The sequence below is a fragment of the Mauremys reevesii genome, linkage group 16, assembly GCF_016161935.1.
Source record: "Mauremys reevesii isolate NIE-2019 linkage group 16, ASM1616193v1, whole genome shotgun sequence".
Classification (NCBI taxonomy): domain Eukaryota; kingdom Metazoa; phylum Chordata; order Testudines; family Geoemydidae; genus Mauremys; species Mauremys reevesii.
In genome coordinates this window covers 14,153,711-14,177,002 of record NC_052638.1, presented here as the reverse complement: position 1 = coordinate 14,177,002, position 23,292 = coordinate 14,153,711, and the positions used below count along the sequence as shown (strand labels likewise).

General features: G+C 40.1%; 1 long non-coding RNA gene across 2 annotated transcripts in view; it reads left to right on the top strand.

The window, feature by feature from the left end:
* LOC120384792 overlaps window positions 1-18,900 on the top strand; it is a 30,153-nt gene extending 11,253 nt beyond the window's left edge. Inside the window, exons 2-5 of one of the 2 annotated variants that reach the window (XR_005589112.1) lie at window positions 1,852-1,933; window positions 14,695-14,868; window positions 17,625-17,738; window positions 18,751-18,900. This is a non-coding gene — a long non-coding RNA (uncharacterized LOC120384792). Of the gene's footprint in view, window positions 1-1,851; window positions 1,949-14,694; window positions 14,869-17,624; window positions 17,739-18,750 lie in introns of both variants that reach the window. The other variant, XR_005589111.1, reaches the window with a different exon arrangement.
* Window positions 18,901-23,292: the final 4,392 nt, after the last annotated feature.

Here is a 23,292-nt window from a genome sequence, read left to right as displayed (position 1 = left end):
CTTTGGCTCATATTTCTATGAAGCCTCATGGTTGCTTGTGTGTGTAAGGGAGAGAGATTACAATGCTTTTTTATTCACTACTGCAGCTGTTTTTGAATGTATGGATTTCACTGATGGAACTAGCGTCTAACTGTCCCCTGATATAGACTAGAGGGCAAGATTCTGATGTCAATCAGTATGTCTACATGGCAGCCCAGCATGCCTTCCAACCCAGTTAGACAGATAGAGCTAGCTTCGTGTGAGAGAGCGCTAAAAATAGAAGTGTGGACATTGCGGCATGGGTAGTGGCCCATGGGCTCAGGCAAGCTTGGACTTGGGTGACGAGCCCATGCTGCCACTCATCTTGCACTGTTCACGAGTGAAGCTAGCACAGGTGCCTACTCACTCCCAGCTGCTGCGTAGAGATACCCTGAACTAAAATTGGGTGAGGCCCTGATCCTGCAAATTCTTACACCCACTGTGTGAAGTCACAATGATGTTAAAAATAGTGCATCTTTGTGATCTCTCTCTGGTGTGAAGCCAATGGGACTATTCACACTGTGCAAAGTGAAACAGATGCATAGGCCTATGCAGGACTGGGACAGTAAATGTAGTGACCTGGCATAAATGACTGGAGAATTAGATCCTAGGAATTTGAATGCAGTGTGCAGATCTTTACTTTGGTTTGATATCATTGTTTTCATAAGCACAATTCTTTCTAACATGCATTACAATGCACAAATATATGGTGACAGATGCAGGACAACTGCCGACTCCCTTTACTGAACTGTTGACTATAAAACTAGGAATAGTACTCCCCAAACGCAAATTTGCATCAGGTGACATTTAAAATGCAATGGAATCTGGAAATGAAAAAAACAACGAACAAACAAACAAACCCCAAGAAAATGAAGTCATGGTGAAGGCCAAAGTTAAATCAGTGAGGAAACTAAACATATATTAGATTGCATTGGTGCCTAGTGTCAAAACAATGTGTGTTCTGCCCACAAAGAGCAAAAGAAAAAGGCCTGCAACTCACCACTTGATACATAGCTGGTTGTTTGACCAATGATTTATATGTAAGGTGCCTAAGGTATCCACTCTCAATTTTTCTGCAATTAAGGAGGGCAGGGCAGGCTGGTGACAAACGGTTTTCCTACAGCGCTTTTGGCTTTAGCTATTATCCCTTAGATATCTTTAAACTAATTCATCCCCTTTTAGAACCACAGGTTTGGGTTGATAAATCAAGTGAGACCTGTGTGTGCCGTGAGCTGATTACAGGGTCATTCCTTAACAGAAATATTTGACCATAGTTTCCCAACTTCATATTTTATCTAGCAGCTGGTGATGTATCATCACTAATCCAAATGCAAAGTATCAGGAAATAAAAGAAGGAGGCACTGTTTATAATAAATCACTGACAGGGAAACCTTGACCTTTTCATTTCCTACAAGGTATTTCATTGTTAGACCACAGACAAACAGAATTTTTCATCTGGTGCTTAATATGCATCAGAAGGGAACAAAGGTTTATAAAAGAAGAACAGTAGGGTAACGCTTCCACTAGAGGACACATATCTTAATAGAGAGCTAAAAGATTGTGTTGTTAATATCACTTTTTCCCTTAAGGAGCCTATATTTTTTCTGATTAGGTCATATTTTAATAAAACTTATTCCCCTACTTGCATCCTCGCAGAATATTAAGAGATTTTCTTAACTTTAAAAATAGCTGTTTAAAAATGTGTGTTATTTTTAAGAAAAATGCTCATCTTAGAAGCAAATGTGAATGACAAATTAATTTCATGAAAATCTGTGTCTTTAGTAATGCTCAACCCTTAAATATTTCAGCAGTATATTATTGTTGGTATTACAGGTACCTAGACACAGGACCAACAGATGGCAAGAAACAAACCCTGCCCTGAAGAGCTTCCAGTTTCCAAGACAGAAAAGTAACGGTAGGGGAAACTGAGGTACAAAGAGATTAAGTGACTTGCCCAAGTTCACAGAGGAGGAACAGAGCCTGGAAAGAACCCAGGTGTCTTGATTCCCTTTAGCTCCTAAACCATGCTGCCTTTCTGTCCTTGACACTAACCTTTTATTAATTTGGATAATTTTCTTCTCTCTCTCGCGCGCACTCATTGGCGTCAGTATTTCAGCATTGAAAAAGAGGACACTCATTGCTGCTGGGGCAGCTGTGTATAGTACAACTTCTCTAGACCCAGACACTGATATCATGGCTCCTTTTCCAGTTTCCCTGCATCCTCTCCTGGGAGAGGGGATATGGACTTCTCTTATATTAAGTCCCAGGTGCATTGTTAATGTCATTTTGATTTTTATGACTGAGCTAGATCATCCCCTCTTTTCTACTAGGCGTGAGAAGAAGCATGGAAACAGACTCCATGGCAGGTTCTGTTTTGTTTCCATCTTATGGAAGCCCTTCTGCTAGTGTGCCAGTGGGTCCCTCTCAACCCTGCAGGATCTTGAACTGGCTGCCTCCTCCACTCACTGACATCCCTGAGAGGTTTGAAGGCAGCGGTTTACAGGGACACCATGGGAACAAAGCTGCTGAAGAAGTTTTGCTGCCATGGGAGAAGGATGTGGTTGTGAAGAGGTTCTAGGCCCTGCTGAGTGTTTCCCACATAAAAGACACCTGCATCAAACAAAGCCAATATCACACTGGGGAGAGGCTGGTTAGATAGCTTTGGCTCTCTTGAAAGGTTTGCAAACCTTCATAAGGCTTTCACCAAGTCTGAGTTGGGAGAGAACTTAAAGCTATCCATCCACACTTCATGTGCTTTCAGGTAGGACCCATCTGTTTAATGTAGGTAATTCCAAGGTGCCCAATACCAAGGTATCTAAACATTTATACCATACATTCCATTTGTCTTATTTAGAATAAGGACATTTTTTGATCTGTATCTGTAGCAGTCCCTCCCTTTTCTTTAATAGGCTAATATATGCTTTTACCTGTGCTAATACACCAGGCGGCGTGATGAGGGAGTGGCTGTTCTGTGGAACAGTCACGGGCTTTACATTAATCTGAATGCAAGGACAGTAGGGAGTGAATGCCTCCAGCAGTACCATCCTCCCTAAAAGAGCAGGTCCAGGAGAGAGCTGTGCCTCTGACCACATTGACACAGCCAGCAGAGCTGGGCATGCACATGGAGCACCTCCTGAACCTGGTAAACAGGAAGCACAGCTACTAGGCTTGCCCTGTGATGAAGGCGATTTTGTCCCTATCTGTAGCACATTTTCTAGGAGTTCCAGCTGGGGTGGTGTGTCACCAAACTCACCCCCTCCCCGCAAAGGGCTTTGGCTCAAAACCTCTGTTTAGCCCTAAGTGTTTTACTTTCTTTGCCAGAACGTTAATGCATTTTACCACCATTAGCCACTTGTTCTCCTCTCATACAAAACAGGTTTAGAAAATCTATTTTACTGAGAGCTACTATATCTAATTTGTATGAATTTACTAAAGCTTGTCAGTCACACTGAAGCCTTTATTCATCTGTGACATTAAAATAAAACACTTTAAAACCTTTGGCACAAAGCACTCTTGTTAAGAAAGTACAGAAACAGCATTCACGCAGCTGGTAACAGAGCAGAATGGCAGAAAATAATTAGGACAAAATATGGTCATTGTTACTTCCACAAAGGTCAAAGTGCAAAACCTGGGAAATTTGAGGTGGAGGGCTAGTACAAAGAGATATGTAACCTAATGAAAACGCTTCATTGCCCTATGAGAAAAGATAGAGAAGAAAAATTCAATTGCAGGGCACCCATGGTGAAGATGGTCTAGCTCTCTCGGAGAGTATTGCTTTTTTTCGCCCTGGGCTAAATTTTCTCTGGAATTAGGAGCAAACATGCTGGTGAAAATCCATTTTGAGTCCAGTGAGAGGGACTAAGAGTCCTTCTACGTATTGCCAACTGTAAACCTCACAAAAATCATGAGTCAAGTGCCCTCAAAATCATGCAAATGGCTTTAGCTATAAGACTTGTTTTTAACCTCTGGCTTTGGAACCGTTTGGGTGCACTCCCGTCACATTGTCAGGCTTATCTCCACAACCACGAGGGCTAGAAACTTTCATTTTTTTAAAAAAAGTACGTTGATATTCTCACATATTCATGCCACTGCAGGACCCTGGGTGTTAGGAAATATCACTGAATATTGCAAGACTCACACAAAAATTGTGAAAATTGGCAACACCACACTTCACACAGCACCATCTGGTGTTCTGAATGCAGCACTGCAGCGTATCATGGAGGAGATGGAAACAGACAACCCTTTAGAGTCCAGACCCCTGCACCCACACAGTACCACCCGGAGCTCAGTGGGATTCCACATGCCTGGATCCCTGCACTTACTCCAGGATTAGGGCCTTTGTGTGCTCCAATCTGGTTTTGCTCTAGCTTTTTCCCCCCCTCCTTGCCAGAAGCAGCTGGTGGAAATTGTTTTAATGGTTAAAACAAGGCATAGCCACAAACTAAACCAACAGCATAGAAATGTGGAGCGGCTAATTAGCTTCAGCCAAAAGGAAGAGGGGTCAAGGGACTATAACAATTGTCTTCAAGCACACAAAGCTCAGTCCAGGTTAGGACTCAGTGTTGGTGATACCTCAGGTCAAGTTCTAGAAGATGCTCTCACACGTTGATATTGGATCTCAATAAGATGTGGTGACTCTATTAGCAATTCACTTTTAAAATCCCATCAATTTACATTTAGAACCTTTACAGGTCCTGTTTTTAATGCCAACCATGGGCTCCTGGTTACATTTTGCCTTTCCTCTATTTGCCGATTGTGCCTACAACCCTCATCTCCCACGTTACCTCTGCAGTGTTACTGTCCTATTTCATGCTGTCGCAATATCATCATCCTGTTTTTAATGTCAGTCTAGTGTCATGGAATTGATCAGAAAATAATGTTTATGTTATGTCAGAAATCAAGCATTATAACTTCACTACAGGGCCAAATAGAAAGCTCAATTGAACCAGAAGGGAATAAGCCCTTTCTGTAAGCTCTTCCCAGCAGGGACTGTCTCTTTGTTATATGATTGTACAGCGCCTAGCACAATGGGGTCCTGATCTCTAGGCACTACTGTCATACAAATAATATAGGTTATTTAAACCGCAGGCATTTCTGAAACTTACATAACTGGAAAAGTAATAAGCAACGGTACTGAAAATACATGAAACTAGGTAGTAAGATACATACTAGGGCGTTCCTAGTGTATGAAGTACAGGTTATCATTGACTTAGAGAGCCAGAAAATAAGTTGCTGCACAGTTATACATTTGAGAAATAGGGAAGTTGAAAAGACAAAGTAGTATTACAGCAAGATAAATCATCTCAAATATTATACTACCCCTTAGATTTACTCACACATTCAGCGCCTGTGCAACCTTTGTGTCAAACTACTGTAATAGCTAATGCCCAGAACAATCTAAAGTCAAGCACCCCTGAGGGGTTTTGTATAGATATATATTATATACACTACGTGTATAACATGTATATAAAACACTCACATATACATAATACATAATAAAATTGTTATAATAAGGTATAATAAGATCTAATCTTCCATCTACATGCACACAACTTCCATTACTGTTGATGGGAGTTCTGTGCATGTATTCACCAGAGAACAAACCCCTTAATTTTCAAATTACAATCCTATCTGCTGTAAATTTGAATCTCTTTTCCTCCTAATTCAATTTGCCTTCCTGAGAGTGTCCCTCACAGGACATGAGTCACTTTGTAAAAGGCACCTCTGTATGACAGCCGGAGGAAAGCTTCTCTTCTTTTTAAGGATCAAAATAAAGTTTGTGGTAAAACAAAAACAAAAAAGCATCCAAGAAACATGGTATGAAAAAGTAGTATAGATGTTGATCAAATTATCAGATCTTCAAGTTTCACTTGCAGCCAAAAGAGAATTTTTCTTTGGCCAAAACTGATCTTGATTCCTAGTGAAATTGACAAAACTACATCAGAAGAAAGAAAAGTGAGTTTCATGAAAACATGAATAAAGGATGAAAATCAAAATCGGATTGTTTGGTAAACAAATCCTTGCATAGCTCTGCTAACAATACTTATTTATTCTGTATCTTTTTTATGCCACATTTACTTTACTCACGTAGTATCATTCCACATAGCACAGTCCTTCAGATAGACAAGAGTCTGTTCAGAAGTGTGAGTGCTGGGAGAAACTTTCCTAGCAGTCAGAACTCATTGGGTTTCATAGTTCATTAAAAATCAGGCCAAAGTCATCTGATAAACTTTTCAGGAAAGTGGTGGAGAATTTTAAAAAATCAGCATCAATTTATGTTCTTGGCTATAAATATACATGATACTAAGTGGAATGTGTTTAGATGATAAATGTGATGGCTGTCATCTTGACTGGCATGCCAGGGGGTTGAACCAGGGATGTCCAGAGCAAAAAGTAGGGGTTGCCACATCTTGAGCTAAAGCTCCCTACCTGTGGCTGTAACAACTCGTATAGTCTATAAACTATAGTCACCTGTAACACATCCACATCAGTGAATTACATGAACACACAAATATAGTCTCAGCTGCCTGAGTTGGCAGGGATGGAGTTGGGACAAGTGGACTCCTTAGGCGGGCTCATACCTTGATTTCCTTTTCTCGTCACTTCTCACTTTCATCCTTTACCACCCACAGGCTTGGCAATACTGCAGGTCTGAGAGGGACACGTAGGGGAGCCAACTCTCATGATCTGAGTAACTCTCATGATTATGGGTGTTTTTCTTAAAGCCCCCACCCCTGAAGCAAGGGACTACAGTAGAATCTCAACTTCCACTTTAAAGAACGGTGTCTAGCCCTCCTGTTTGACAGAACAGCTTGAAAATGTGACTCCTAAAGGCTCAAAAACCTGAAGGCAAATCGAACCTCCACATTTATTATTCAAAAAAAAACAACATATGATTTTTATCACACAGGCAATCACACAGGTTGTGTTTTGCACACCTGGGATTGACAATACTACCACACATCTTTACTGGGCTGCATTTCTATCCAAAAGGGTATAGGGAATCACTGCTTGAAGTCACCTAAAGAGAATGTTTCTCTATTCCTGAGGGAGACCCGTTGTTTCCTTCTGTAAGGGCCATCATTCCTCTCTAAAGGTATGTGTACACTGCAATTGCTGGGTGTGGTTGCAGCTGGAGCTGAAATACCTGAGCTAGCTTTAATCTTGCTAGCTCTGGTCCCAGAACAGAGAAGCTGCAGCAGTGCAGGCTTTGCAAATGTACTCAGAACCCTGGGTTATTACGCACAGGGCTAACCTGCACTGAAGCTCACATTGCCACTGTTCCAGGATCTGAGATAGCAAGATCAAAGCTAGCTCCGGTATGTTGGCTTGAGCTGCAATCACACACCATGCCTACAGTATACATACATACCTTAACTTGCCCAGGGCAAGAACAAGTGTGCTACTGGGCAGCCAGATGCAAAAGCATCCATCTCTAGTGCTCTGATAGTCCCTATTTTCCCCCATGTTTCCCCCTGCAGCATCTTTCGTTCCACCTCCTCACGGTCTGCAACGGCTGCTAAGCTTCTGCTCCACAAAACCTATCTGAATCTTGAACATTTTTCTCCAAAAAGGAGCAGCTCTGGGATACAGAGGGGTCATTGGGGAGAGTATGTGCAAAGGGTAGTCCTGCCCTCCAGCTAACAACCTTCTTCTCTGTAATGGGACTTGAGCTAAAAAGCTTTGACCTCTGCTTGATCACCTGGCCAACAGCTATCCTCATGCAACCCAGAGCTCTACCAAAACACTGCCCAGACCTCTGCCCAGATACATTTCCAGGCTGTGGCCCCTCTAAACAGTATCACTCCCTCCCATTTCCTCTTTGGAGGGAGACTGTGCAGGGCAGCTTTGGAGGCAGAACAGGGGGCATGCCCAGTGGAGCTGCAGTTACACAGATCCACCAGCTAACCCCCACAAGCTACAGAAGGGAAAAGGACTCCCTACCTTTCATTTCCCTGGGTGAGCCCTGTATTTATTTCAGCTATGTACTGGTACTGGGATTTGGCCTTATGGAAATACATAGAGGTGCAGAAGATGGCATTTCTCTGCCCTCTTTTCTTTTTAAGTTATGCAGGACAAGTGACATGCCAAACTATCTCACTTCCTCTACCATTGTTCCAGGCCTGGAGTTCACAACACCCTGGCATAGCCTGCTCTCGCTAATACCTCTGCTTCAATACGTACCACAATGTATATTAATCTGCAGGCTGCTTTTCTTTACAGATCCCAGCCCCTCTCAGCTCCCCTACCTAGCAAAGCAAGACTCAGGGAGACAGACAAAAATATGCTAATTATGTCGACTTGGGGCGACAGACAATATGCTAATTCTGTTCCCCCTCTCTGTTTTAAAGGGCTAAGGAGGTTTTCTGTGCTGGTCTACTCTACAAAATTCAAGGCAAAGTACAAAGGCGTTAATATTGTACAATTTGTTGCGAATGTACTAATTATGAAGTGCCAACTACCAAATGACAATAAGGAGCGATGATACACATGACGTTATTAAAACCCACTTACATTAACTGAAAAGTTAACAATTCCTATCTGGAGGATTCTGCTGTAGCGGATGGGATTACACAGCAAAAATAAAATCTCTTCAATATAATTCTTCAATTATTCATTCATCAATCCTTTCAGGATTAGGGAGGTTTTAAGTCATGGTAATTTGAAAAAAAACTGTGGGTACTCCTGATCCTGAGCAAACCCCAGCATTTTCCAGAGGTAAACAGTGAAACTTAATTAACAGGTCAAGCAAGTAATCTGAGGGATTATTGTTGCATCTGTTTCTATGCACTCAGAGGGAATATTAATAGCTATATTCTACATAGCACCCAGATTGACTACATGCCATACAGGATAGATTAGGGAGCCTGTGGTTTTCTGTTTTGCTGTAAACGTGACTCCCCATTCAGAATTTTGCAGCTTTTACTCCATTTACTTGCAAAGTGTGGCAATGTTCCTAAATACAGAGATGCAAAAGGATAGAGAATTTTTAAACATATTTTTCTTTCAATAACACAAAAAACAGAAAATATAGATTAGTCTGTGTTGTTGATCAGAAATACCTTCATTTTATATATGAGAGCATGGGATCAAGGCAGGGGAAAGGGTGAACTAGATAAATGAACATAGAGGAGATCATGACGAATGGGAGCTGGAAGGAGGAGGACAGACCCAGGAGTGCAGCTGTCTGGCCACTGTACTGTCAGCAAATCCAGCTCTGAGTTCTAGACTAAGCCAGAACTTTTCTCCATCTAATTTGTGCATGTGAGGTTAACTTGTAATAACACAACATATTTTCTAATTTGCCTCTGCATTCTTGATTTCTGTGGAATGCCGGCACTTTAAAAAAAAAATCTTTCAATTAGTCAAAAACTGTTAAAAAAAACCTCAAAACAAACAGTTGTGATGGAAAATTTTCAGCCAGTAGATCCTTATGGCTGCACAGAACCCCACCGAAATCAATGGGGCTCCACAGGTGCAAGTTTCTGCTTGTATGGATCCGATTGCGGAATCAGGACCATAGGTCTATTACATAACTACATTCACATTAAGTTCATTCTTTTGTGTTCATCATTCTGCTACTAATAGAGAATGGAGTCAGGTTAACTGTACAACTTTTAAAAAACACATTCGAGTGTATGATTGTTTCTGAGAGGCAGATTTTGTGTGCTATCTGAATCTAGCTGAGTGAACACATAAAACATTCATTTTGTTTTCTGGTACCTGCTCATTTAGTACAATACACTCAGCCATAATGATGTAGCTTACAATTTTATGGTCATGTACGATTCATGCTGCAAAGGACACCATGTCACACAGAAACCTTTTTATTATCAATCACTAGGAAATAAAACCTTGAAGACTGGCATTAATTAAAAAAAGCTAAGGATTTACAAATGCTCTCCCTTCATTCACTACATGTAAATATTCATGGTAATATCTGTGGATCGCTTTTTGAAGTATTGATCTTGGAAAAATGAGAAATTGTAAAAGAAAGAAACTTAATTATGAAAGATTCTCTTCTGTTCCTTGAACTGGAATATTTTATATACCATTACTGACAGTTTTTAAGATAATATTGAAATGATTTTGAAAACAAGAGGATGTTCTCCAAATGTAGACTAATTCCTAGTCTTAAAAATGGTTTCCTTGCTTTCCTTTTTGTCTCCTTAACTGCAATCTATCCTTGGGTTCCAGACAATCATGGTCTTTCTGTGTCCCAATTCAGTAAGGTATTTAACCATGTGCCTAACTTTAGGTACGTGGTAAGTCCCATTAGTCATAGCACTGAATCAGGGCATAAATAGTATTTGTTAGAAATGATCGAAGTGTTTGTTATCAAAATATTTGACCCCCAAAATTGCTTTTCAGTCAAAATGTTCACAGAAAATGCTCCACTTCAAATGAAATTTTCCAGTTTTCCATCAAAAACTCATCAGTAAAAACTTGTCATTTTTGAACGAGTTTTAAAATCAAATGTAGTTGCTGCAATGAGAAGTGCAGGATGAAGGATGATGGTGGGAGAGAAAAATGGAGGATGGTGGGTGAATAATTCTGCATAGCATGCAAGGAAAAGGTGGTAGTGGTTGGGGAAGAGAGAGAAAACCCTTCAGGGCAGGGACTTGTGTTTGTCAAGCAGCTAGAAAAATGTGAACACTATAAATAATGATTTTTTCTCAGACATTTAACATGTGTCATGCACACCACCCCCTGAGATTTGATCATACATTCCAGGTTCCATGAATTCAGGAGTGTGTGGTTTTATTATTATTATTATTATTAATAAGTTTTGTAGAACTTGACGCATTAATTTGTTGCCCCAGACAACATACACAGCAACTTTTAGATACGATATATAAAGTATAGGCTCAACCTACCCAAGACCCCTCTGGCCTGCCCACATTTGTGTAAGTCAGTTATATATAATGTAGAAGGGATGCATGAGAGGGTGAATAGCCCTGATATGAACATGGACTCGGCTTTCCTCCATGACAGACAATTGTTTCTGGAATCTGAGCATAGTGGATCTATGGCAGGGTTACACAGCCCCTGCTACTGAATAGACAGATATGGAGTTGGGCCTCTAGTTTCCTTACCTAAAGGTAATCATCTACTTATCAGTGCACCTCCAGATTATGGATAAGCTATATGGTACCAAAACCCATCTTGCAGTCCCAAATACCACCATCCTCAAATTCACATGAATGATATTAACCATATATTACGAGTTCCCCATCCGTCACATCAGTACTCCTAACCTTCTGCCTCTTCTCTGATTAGAAAACTATCCCCACCAAACCTTAATTATTTCACCTGTACATGTCCCTATTTCTATTTTCAAACAAACTAGGCATGCAACCACAATTCAAATAATTGCTTGCCAAGTGTATTTGCATGCATAATTACCCAGCTCGTGGTAACTGGATGCACATTAGGTATGAACAGATTTTCTGCACACAACTTTTTTGTGCTTTACTTGTTTGAAAACCCATCATTTAGTCTATTTCTAATTGAAAAATACCTAAGGTACATTGGCAGATATTTTATTTTTACAATACCTGACTACTATAATGTTTGATTATTTTATATATATACACACACAGAAGTTTTTCACAACAGGGTGGATAACTTGGTTGCTAAAAAAAACCCTGAAACTCTGCACAAAGAGATCAGTATTAAGTACCAACAATGGCAGTGGTGAATTTAACGTTACTCCTTTCCTGTACTGAGTCTTTACTTTCACAAGCTACAACACAACTTTTCCTAACTACAGGTTTGAAGAGAAAATGTAAATCTTGCCATTCTTTTTAGTTTGGCACACACAAAAACTGCATTCAGACTGCAAAGAAAGCATCGTTTACTTAACCATCAAGGAGCAGACGTTTTTCATTTAATATTTCCAGGAGTAAATAAAACTGCCGTGGGTGATAAACATTCAGGCAAAATAGTTTAAAACAATGTTTCCTTAACTGTGTTAGAGATAAGTGAATTATCCAGCTTGCCCATCCTTGATTTCTGCATGTTTAAAACACAGTCATCTCTGGCAACTGGCATGGAACATCAATTAACATCAAACCAAGCTGACTTCTCTCAGTTCATTTGATTTATTTCTCCTTTAGCGTTGTTGACAAGCTTAATAACAAGTTACAGAAAATAGCTTGTTCTTTGTCTCTCTTACCCTCTGTTTCTCTCTCACACTTATTTATTTATTTTTGGTTTTACTGTTTTGATCCCACAATCCCACGATTATTTGGCATTAGTCAACATATAACATCGTGCAGAATTTTCTGTTCTTTAGCCAGTGCTTATTAACCTGAAACCTACGGTGAATGAATGCCAATAAATATACAATATATCACTAAATAAAACAACGTCAAAGGCTTTCATGTATGAACTCAGCTTGAGAGAAACATTACCATGCGGCTGGACAGCACATTTGAATTTTCTTCCTATCATAAACATTATTTATTATTACTATTCATTGATTTTTTTAAATTCTTAATTATGGGTAATTGGATGATGAGTTGTACCACACCCAGTTCACTTAGAAGTCTCTATATTTAATTAACTCAAGATGGTTTTGAACATTTAAATGTCAAAACAACATTTAGAAAGCAGAACATTAACATGTCATTCAATGAACTATACATTACAGAATGTGACTTACAGAACAACTGGTTTGTGTGCGATGACAGCTCATGAGCTCGGCTTGCAAGACGTCCAAATTTGCCATACATTTGGGATTAACGGACCACTTGTTGCAGAACTCATATTTGGCTTGAGGGTACAGGATAGGGTTAGGCCGGGAGTAAAAATTTCAAGATTAGAAACTAGTGCCATGAAATCTTTTCCCATTCCTCGTTAATTATAATGAGTCCAGTCCTAATGTTAAGATATTAATCTGGCAAAACAATAGATACTTTTTGGAGAGAAAACAAGACATTTCAATTTAACAAGAAGATTGTTAGAAAAGGGAAGATGGGCTGTATTTACTTTGCATACTGTTTTTTGCACAAGTCTAAAGGTAGGCTGGACAAGGTTATTTAGGATTGGGCTAGCAAAATATCGTAAAGGAAGCAAGAAGATTGGTTATTTCAAAACCTGCAGAGCAATCATCTCTGTGTTAATTATTAGCCTTCTCTGGTATCTGGGGTTTATGGAAAGACATACAATAATTCTGGATTTTGGCAGCTTGAAATATTAGTTTCCTCTGGCAAATTGGGAAGAAATGCTTTTCCAACCATTATAGGCTCATCATAGGAAAGGACAGGAAGGCTTTGTAGTTTAAGGAGCAAAAACTGCTGGGCCATATCAGCCTGAGTATTCAATGTACTAGTTAGAACATGGAAATTATGCGATTTTTTTCCAAATTAGATCTGTTGCACAAAGCACCGAGGCAATGTTTTGTAAACTGGAACAAAGGTAAGAAACCTGATTGCACTTTGGTAATGCCAAATATTGAGAACCAAAGAATGTACAGCACATTTGATCTGTACCTCAAGAACATTCACCCAGAAAAGTAAGTTCAATAGTGTGAACAGGAAGTATTTCAATTCCATGGAATCCAAATATACTTTTAGAAATAACTCCCCAATCCCATTTTGGGACTAAAATGAGAAACACTATTCTTGAGATAAGAATGTGCAAATGGCTACAGATGTAGATTAATACAATAACTGAAAGCATTCGATATTCATAATAATGTTCACTGTTCTGTCTGAATCTCTCTCTTTTTCCCAGAAAAGAATATTTAAAAAAAATACCAGCAATACAAGTTTTCCATGTTAAATCTTGCAATTTGTTCTAAGAAATCAACAGTCATCTTAGCAAATGGTCATCCTGATGTTTCATTTCCAGAGAGGATTACACATTAGTAGACCCACTTTTTAGGATAAGAGGGGTCCCAAGCAAGAGAAGGGCCCCAAGTTGCTGGAGGCAGAGGGATGGTTTCTGATGGAGAGTTATTTTTAATTCCTACAGACATATGCTGCTTGAAAGCCTATGAGTTTCAGAACTTACACAGGATTGTGGGTCCCTAAGGCAGATACTTGCTTTGCTTATCCTTAAGGTTTACCCTGTCTGTGAACAAAGAGCAGTTTTGAAGTTGTCCTGCTTAACAAGAGGCCTCTTTGTAAAAAGCAGTCTCTATATTCAAGGTATAAAGGGCTTTATGGGAACAGTCCTGGTCCCATAAAATTCAATTACAAAACATCCATTGATTCCAATGGATGCAGAACCAGATCCTGTGGTGGTGATAAAACAATGGAAAGCTAGAATTTTCTATCAATCTCTCCATGTTATCCAAGCCAATATTCACAATCAAATGACAAAATATTTCCTTGATTATGCAGGGCTTGGAAGCTTGGTTTTTCTGCCAAACTCACACCCTGCTCATCGGAGTGTTTACTGTACTATAGTCATCTTTCAGTTGGTAATTTATATTGTTTCAGCATCCCACAAAATCCATAGTCATCTGAACCTAATATGATGTCATATGGAGCAGCAAAACCAAAATCATACATTTCTTCCAAAGTCAAGCTAGTCAATGAATATCTTTTTTTTCCCCCTCAATTCACTTTGCACTCTTTCTTCCAACCTTGTGAAACTTACCCCCGCCCCGTTCAGTCTGACAAGACATTGGTGTTTCTAGTAGCATATTTTTGTATTTGTTTTCAGCATTGCTAGGCTTTTTGTTCCATCAATATCAGAAGAACTGTTTCCTACAGAACGTATTCTAAACATCTGGGAGAAAGACTGATGCCTGGTTTCCTAACTTCCAAAGTCAGAACTCAAGAGTCAGCACAAATGCACTGAAAAAATGTACTGACAACTATGGCACATTTCATGCAGGTCAGAAGAACAACTTTAAGGCCTATAAAATGAGCACAATTTCCTTCTGTTGTACACTAGGTATTATTTCTAACCAGTATACTTTTGATGTGGCCAATTCCAGTACTTTGGAACTGAACTTCAACAACATGACAGAAATGTTTCAGCCTTTCTAGTCTTGCGCTACAAATGCGAATGGAACTGTAAATCTAGATGATAGTTACTTCCACGTATAGTGGCAGTAAGTCAGTCAGGTGCAGTTTGAACAGCATGGTGCCCAGCTCAAGTGGCACAAGCCAACACCTATTAGCTATTTCCTTTGTTTCTCCTGTTACTTGTAAAACACTAGGCACTGTGGTACAGTGAATAAACGCTGTTAAAGAACAATAATTTATTATCCCAATAAAGGTAAATGCAATATTTTAAACTTAAAAAAAATGGCCTGCCAAAATCTCAGTGGTATCCCAGCATCTAAAAGAAAATTCAGAATCCCTGGATAGTTTCAAAAAGCTTAAAGAAATCTCATGCACCCTGTGGTGGTTATGAGTCTATGCTGAAACAGACTAAAATGTGAGGGTTTTTTAAGCAATCTTGGTCAATGGGACATCAACACCACACGCGCTAATCTGAGTTATGAGATCATCAGGTTAATTTCCCCTCTCCCGCTCCCCCCCCCCACCCACACTTCCTATTAGCTTTTTTAATGCAACCCATGGAACAAAATCTCCAACTGTGACAGAATGAAAACCTCATTCAGTGCTTTTACTGCACACTATGACTTGGCATCCTTTTTACATGCTTTCCTGACATGAGTAACCCAGCCACATATTGACTTTCTTCTCAGTAACTAGTAGTCAGTTACATTTGCAGAATAACTCTGGGATACATAGTAGAAGATCAATTTACAGTGTGCGCATTCATGCCAATGCGAATTTTTCTCATCATGGAACATGTACTCATATGCACACATGCCAAATCACTATATTTTTTTTAATTTGTTTGCCATGAATGAACTCTAAAAGCTTTTCAGTGCTAAGAGTCTTGAGATGAACCTGAGCATGTGCACAAACTCACAGGAAGTCCCGTGGAACATGTTCAAGTTGTAGGAAGCCTGGTCACCAAGGCTTTGTGCACTTCAGAGCTCCATGCTACAGCTGGGCATGACACAATAGCTGAACCTTCAGGGAGAGTGAAATGAATTCAAAATAAATATAAACAAGTTAGGAGACTGGTATGCATCTCAGGAAGCCTCAAATGGCCAATGAATTTCACCTTGTACAGTCTGTATTTGCAGTCATAATTGCATGGTTATGGACTTTTATTAGTGGATTGCTCCTTCCAACATGCCAATTTTTAAAGTAATCATGGGCCTGTTTCTGTTCCCACTCCAACCAACGGTTATGGGAGCTGACTGAATACGTACAGAGTGGAAGGCTACACAAATGAGGCCATCTTGCTTGTTCCCATTGGAGTTCTTGCCAATATATTTTCAGATTCTAACAGGGATTCCAGGCATTTTTACTGATTTGTTTGCTTGGTTGTTTGGAAATTCATTGTGTATACTGGCAGGGGCGGCTCTAGAAATCGGGCTGCCCCAAGCAGCGCGGAGCGCTGCGCCGCCCTTCCCGGGTCCCCTCTTCCCGCGGCTCCGGTTGAGCTCCTGCCGGCATGCCTGCGGCAGGTCCACCGGAGCCCGGGACGAGCGGACCTGCCGCAGTCATGCCTGCGGGAGCTCAACCGGAGCCGCGGGAAGACGGGACCCGCCGCAGTCATGCCTGCGGCAGGTCCGCTCCTCCCGGGCTCCGGTGGACCTGCCGCAGGCATGCCGGCGGGAGCTCCACCGGAGCCAAATGCCGCCCCCCCGGGAAACGGCCGCCCCAAGCGCCTGCTTGGCGCGCTGGTGTCTAGAGCCGCCCCTGTATACTGGAGACACAAGGTGGGTGAAGTAATATCTTTTACTACACCAACTTCTGTGTGAGAGAGACAAGCATATTCTGCTTAGAGGCTGAGTGGGATCACCTCAAGAATTCCATGTCAGATGAACTTTGCTCTTGTGGGAATCAGAGGGAGTTTTACCAGAGATAGGACAATGCTGAGCTCTTTTGAGGATCCTACCCTTAATTCTGGGCTTCATATTTGTACAATGCAGACCACATATTCCCCTTTGCCCATTTGTTAGATTGGAAATTCCTTGGGGGCAGGGACCAAGTCTTCTTGTATGCTAAAATTGTATACAAGCACAATGGGGCCCTGAGCCTGATTGGTGCATATAGCCACTATCATGATACAAATATGCAAATACATAATAATTAGTGATGAATGTTTGCAACATGATCTGAGTGACCAGAAATGTATCCGTGGTATCATTCTATTATTGGGTATTACCAGTCTGAAACTGTTATGCAAGTGATTACCACTTTGGACACACTTCTTCACATTAGTCCAACGTTCATGGCTGGCAAAAGACACTTCTTCACTTGAGCTTGGCATTCCTGTTGGCATTTGAATGGTAAGAAATCATCACTACTGCTCTTTAAAGAAGACACTGTGAAGAATTTTGAGCATTAAAAATAAATATTGCCTATAGAAATAGTCCTCAAATTTTGCTGAATACTGTAAATAGACTGATTCACTTCTGAATTGCTAGGTAAGCCGATGTATGATGTAAACTTCCCCAAAAGCTAAAAAAGTCTAGTTAAAATATTGACAACAATGCCAGTTTGCACCTAACACTAGGGTATCCTAAATTTAAAAAAATTATGTGTTGTTTTTATCAGAACATCAGACTACAGGAATGACAAAGCCGGAGTCGATGAAAAACTAAATTAAAGTTACAAGTTAATAGGACCACATTTCCAAAAATGGATTCCAGTTTTGTGCCTGCATCCACAGTAAGTTACAGGTGCCATTATTCAGGCATGATCCATGGTGGTACAAGTAGATGTGCAACCGTCTGATTTGCTAAGTCGGGATTTGTATTTATGTATCAGTCATGTAGACATTCAGGGTTTCATTTTGAAGAGTTCAACTGTGTACAGTGTTTGTGAGCTGTGATCATCTGAGAAGCCATCATGATTGTGCATGCTCTCACTAACCAGAATCCAGCTGGAGGCCCCCTTTGAAAATTTGGCCCTAAATGTTAACCACTGCCTACGGAGTAGGGTGGATTAAAATTGACCTTCATGGTCCATAGATCACTCAACATTCCAGAAACAAGTTTAAGAAACATAAGCGAAGCCTGCAGCTCTCTGCCTATTTATTGGCATGAAAACCCTTAAGATGCCAAGAAGGGATTGAAGAGTAGGGGAGACATTAATATCTAAGGAAGGAAATCAAAAGCAGTCAGCGTGTCTGGCATTGGATTGCAGCATGTGTATCTTTATACTTTAAAACCATAGTCAAGAAAAGAAGGGGGGAAAATTCCTGGTTGAATCAAATATTGCCACATGTTATTGATTTTAAGTTTGCTATCTTATGATCCAACTTAACTGAGCCTGCATTGACCATTTTTGATCTGAACATTTAATGTAGCAGAGTGAAAAAGTTGCCAGGAAAATTATCTGGATGTTAAACATGAATTCAGTTTAATAATCAGAAAATGGCAAGTATAATAGCAAAGGTGATTTGTTTATAGTGTCCCCCAACCCCATCATTTATGGCCCATTTGTTTAGTCTTCAAAACACACAACATTGTAACATCTAATGTGTGTAAGGAAATGGATTTAACTTTTCTTATACTTAATATAGCTATGGCCAATTTGGCTCAGTATTGTAGTGGTGGTGATGGGATTTTTTTGGGGGTGGGGGAGGTGGAACTGGGAAAAATATTGTACAGTAGCAAAAGAAAAACATAGGATTTATGTAACAGTCATTTTCAACATTTTTTCATTTGTGGACGTCTAGAAAAATTCAAATGGAGATGCAGACCCCTTTGGAAGTCTTCCATATAGTCTGTGGACCACCCCCCAGGGGCCTGCGGACACAGGCTGAAAACCACTGATGTAACACATTGGCTCCCTCTAATCCATACAGAGCATTAAAGCAAACCACTTAAGTCACTCCTTCAGATCAAGTGTCAATGGTCCATGCTCTTGTGCTGAAGATCCCAGGTTCTATCTCAGCTCATGGTATGCAGTTGTAACAACATGATGACCTGCAAGGGCATTTTAAACTCTTGTGGAAAGCAAACAGTCAGGACAAGCTTGCCCTGACACAGGGAGTGTGTAAGATGCTGGCTAAATGTATTGAGTCTTACTTTCAGAGTGCAACACTTGTTTTAAACCCGTTGGGTTAGATTCCAATCTCAATTACCCATGAAAATCCAAAGTAACTCCATCAACATTCCTGTACAGTGTAATGGTCACAACGTTTGCACAGGATCGACAGGCCAGATTCTGATCACAGTTACACGGGTGCAAATCTGGAGTAAAGGTACATGTCTACATGCATGCATGGTTGCAAAAGTTGTAAAGGATTCTTGACACACCACTTAACCTCCATTTGTAGCACTGCCTAGGGTCACAAGGGTGCTCTGATACCAACGGGATGAAAATGTCATTAAAGGTCTATACAGACAGATTAGAAGCATGTGATGGTGATGGAAGAAAAGACAAATTAAAATAAACTGAACTGTCCTTTGCTGGGGTGGCGGTGGAGTCACATTTCAGTTCTCTAATATTTCTCATCACCTTTAAATAATTAGTTATTACAGAATTCTTAATTCCAGAGGTACGCGACTCGGTTTGCTAGGGTTTGCTTTCTTTTCCTTTTGTGAAAAGTCAGTTAGCCCCGCAATTGTTGCATTTCCAACATTTTCACACACTTTGATATTACAAGAGAAAAGTCCATCAACTAATCCACTGTCAAACTCTGAAGCTATGAAAACTTATGTTCATCTTTTCAAATCAAGGCATAGAAACAGTCCAATATGTTATTGATCCTTCCCAGCAAAGCATCCTTCTGTGCACTGGGATGAAAGGGGTAAGACTAAATGGAAACAAGTGGACCAAATCTTACCCCAAGAGTCCCATTCAAATGAAAGCCAACATCAGAGTGTGAATTCCCCGTTACCGGTAAAGGGACACCTTACCGCAGGGTGGAGTCTACACATGCATTCATTAGGTAGCTCAAGAGGAACTTGGTGTGTTGTTCCCCTTCTCCCACCTTGCGTGTACGTCTTGTCTGTTTAGACCGCAAGCTCTTCGAGGCACTTCTACTCTGTGTTTGCACAGCGCTTAGCACAATGAAGACCCCATTATTGGTTGCTCTTTAGACCATTATAAGCATGATTAATTAATTCCCGAGACACAAGCCTTCCTCAAATTTTTCACCCCAGCGCCTTGGGAAAGGTTGTGCCTTAAAGACATTATCCAGCCATTATATATAAAGGTGGAATTTTCAAAAGTATTTCAATGTTGGGTTAACTCAATAGAAGTTTTACCGTCAACTTAATGGAAGCAGAACTAGCCCACTGCCTAGTCTCAATCTCAAGGACCAGCCTACTCCTATAAAAGGTAATGGAAAAACTCCACTGACTTTAATGGCGGCAGAATCAAGCCCTCTCCATTCAAAAGAACCCAACTATAACACATTAAAGCCCTTTCAAAGACTTAAATTTTTAAAGTGTACAGATATAGCCACCTTAACTCTAATAATTTCAAAAAATTTTGTTAGTGACACACACACATATACACAAAGTGTGTTAATTGACAGAGTACCTTAGTTACCTCCATAATGGTCCTTCTACACAGGTAAGCTTCAAGAGTGCATTTCTTAATCTAATGAAATATTTATCGTATCTGAGATCTAAAGTGTACATATTCCATTTTTTATGCATACCTTTACATGATTCATGAGATTCACCCATGATGTGAGTTCTTTTCATTACAGTTTGTTTTTATGTATCATTGTTACCCTTTTTACAACCAGACTTACATTGAACTGACAAATATCATTCAGGTACCTCTGAGCAAAGCAGTGCTTACCTTCTGATACAGATTACAGAGAGTTGGCACCAGAGTTGTTCTCTCTGTAAACAAAAACAGAAATAAAATAAAAATCCAGGATCATGCTAAATTTATGATGAAGCACAATATGTTACATTAGATAAAGGTTAGATCAAGGTTTTTTCCCCCAAAATGGTACCACATTTTTTGAGATGGCCTGACACAAGTGAAGCATCAGCTTTTCAAACGCAACTGACTGTCTGAGGAAAGGTACTTTATTTCCCTTGATCTGAAAATGGGTATTATGCTGAGTTGCAATTAAATTTCATCATCAGACTTGTGTTTTTTATATACTCTGAAGCTCAGCAGGATTTTTGGTAGTCATGCTATTCCAGCCAACCACGTTTGCTTTAGTGGTTTAAGGGAGTTTAGTCGAGTGGTCAGAACAATGGACTGCACATTCGGATGTCTGGATTCTACTCCCAGCTCTGCCACTATAACACTGAGACCTTGGGTAAATTACATTGTTTGGGGCCTGATTTTGCAGAAGAGGTCAGGGAAAGTGGAAACTAGGAAGGTATTTCTGCAGCCTACAGAGTACTGTTAGCTGCTCCAGCAGTGCTAGCCAGACCAGAGGTGACCTGGCCATGGAGGAGCCAGCGATGTGCTTCTATTCCCTTCTCTGCCCACTATCAGCCATAGACCGGTACAAGAGGAGGTTACACCCTTTTATAGACAGCATTACTTCAAAGTACACATCCTCAGTACACAGTGAAGCATTCTTCCTACCCTTGTCAGCAACCTCCAACAACAGTCACCCTAAACTCCACTAGCACTGCTCTGGCTTAAAACATAACCCTGGGTCTCCAGGTATATCCTCTCGACTCCTCTAGAAAGTGGACACTGGAGCACCTCAAAGGGATCTTGCAAGCCTTAGCTGCCAAGCACTTGCACAGCAGCCTTCGGCAAGGACTGCCAAAATGCAAAGCATTATTAATAGTACCAGTTATTGTTACAAACTAAACAATCGGAATAATTTTGATAGCCCTCCTTAGCACTTCTAGTTTTTTGTCACATGCATGTATTTTAAACGTATGCACTAGAAGTTTGATCCTATAAGGCATTGAACACTCATGGGGTGCTCTTGATTTACCTCAGTAGGAGGCAAGAGCTCAGTGCCTTATATAATTAGCCCTAAGAAATACAAGGAGTAAGGAAGAACTTACAGGGGCACACTACAAACTCATTCTGAAAGAAGTATAACAGCTGGTATTATAATAGGGTGTCTCAATGTTGTACTAAAAACATTTTGGCTTCCTGAACTCTTTGAGGTACCAAAACACATCATTTAATGTGAATTGCACAGAATTGTTTTGGTAAGAAAAATCATTATTTTTAAGCAGTATCCTCTCATATTTGCTCTTTACGTGAACAAATCCCTCCATTAAAATTGGAACCACTCTCCTGTTCTTGATTTTGGAGAGAGAGAAAGAAAACCCAAACACAATCACATTCTCCTGCTTAATTAAATTCAAAGTTTGTTCAAACGCAAGCTATAAGCAGAAGATAGAGTGCGTGTGTTTTCTCTGTGAAATTGGGAAGGAGAAGGCAGCACAGCTGGAATCTTAACCAAATGCTAAATTAGTAACAATGTTTCTGTGGACTTAAATATTAAAGTTAATTAACAATTTATGTGTACCCAAATATAAATATAAATTACACCTACAGGTATAGAACATTCTATATCTAAAATAATATAAATTAACACTTTACCCATACATACGCCTTTGATGTATATTTGTTTTACAACACTGAAATAAAATATAAAATACATCAAAAATAAATGATCTGCCAAATGGCAAGTTAGGATTTCATCTTTCCACTGAAACGACTAATGTCACAAACATTTGAAAATGCTTCTGTTATAAGTACGTTGAACTGAGTGCATGATACAGTGTTATCTGCATGCTCATTAAGAGCACTGTTTGGTCAACAGAAAGAGCTATAAGTGCAGAACCCATTTGTCCTTCTATACTTTTGTTTCCCCGTCTGTAAAATGGGGGTGATTCTACTTACCTACCTTTTTAAAGCACTTTGAGACAAAAGCATGCTTACATAATAGTTTTTAATGATTCTGCAAAATCTTTGTCTAGTCTAGTTTTTAATGATTCATGCAACAGAGTTTCCACAGCAGAACGTTTTGAGATTCAGTCCTCAGAGTGGCAGGGGAGAAAGGGACTATATTATTATTATTAAGTCATACATGGTATACAGACCATGCATCTTCAAGGCCTTTTACAGAGTAAAGAATAAGACACATTCCCTGCCACAATGACATTAGAGTCCAAGATTCTGTTTCTGCTCCCATTGGAATCAACAAACGTTTTGCCATTGACTTCAATGGAAGAAGATCCAGCCTAATACAGATGAAACAAATAAAAACCTTAGGGCTGTGAGGCTCCAAAGAAAGAAGGCACCTAGGGGGAATAGGACAGAAGTA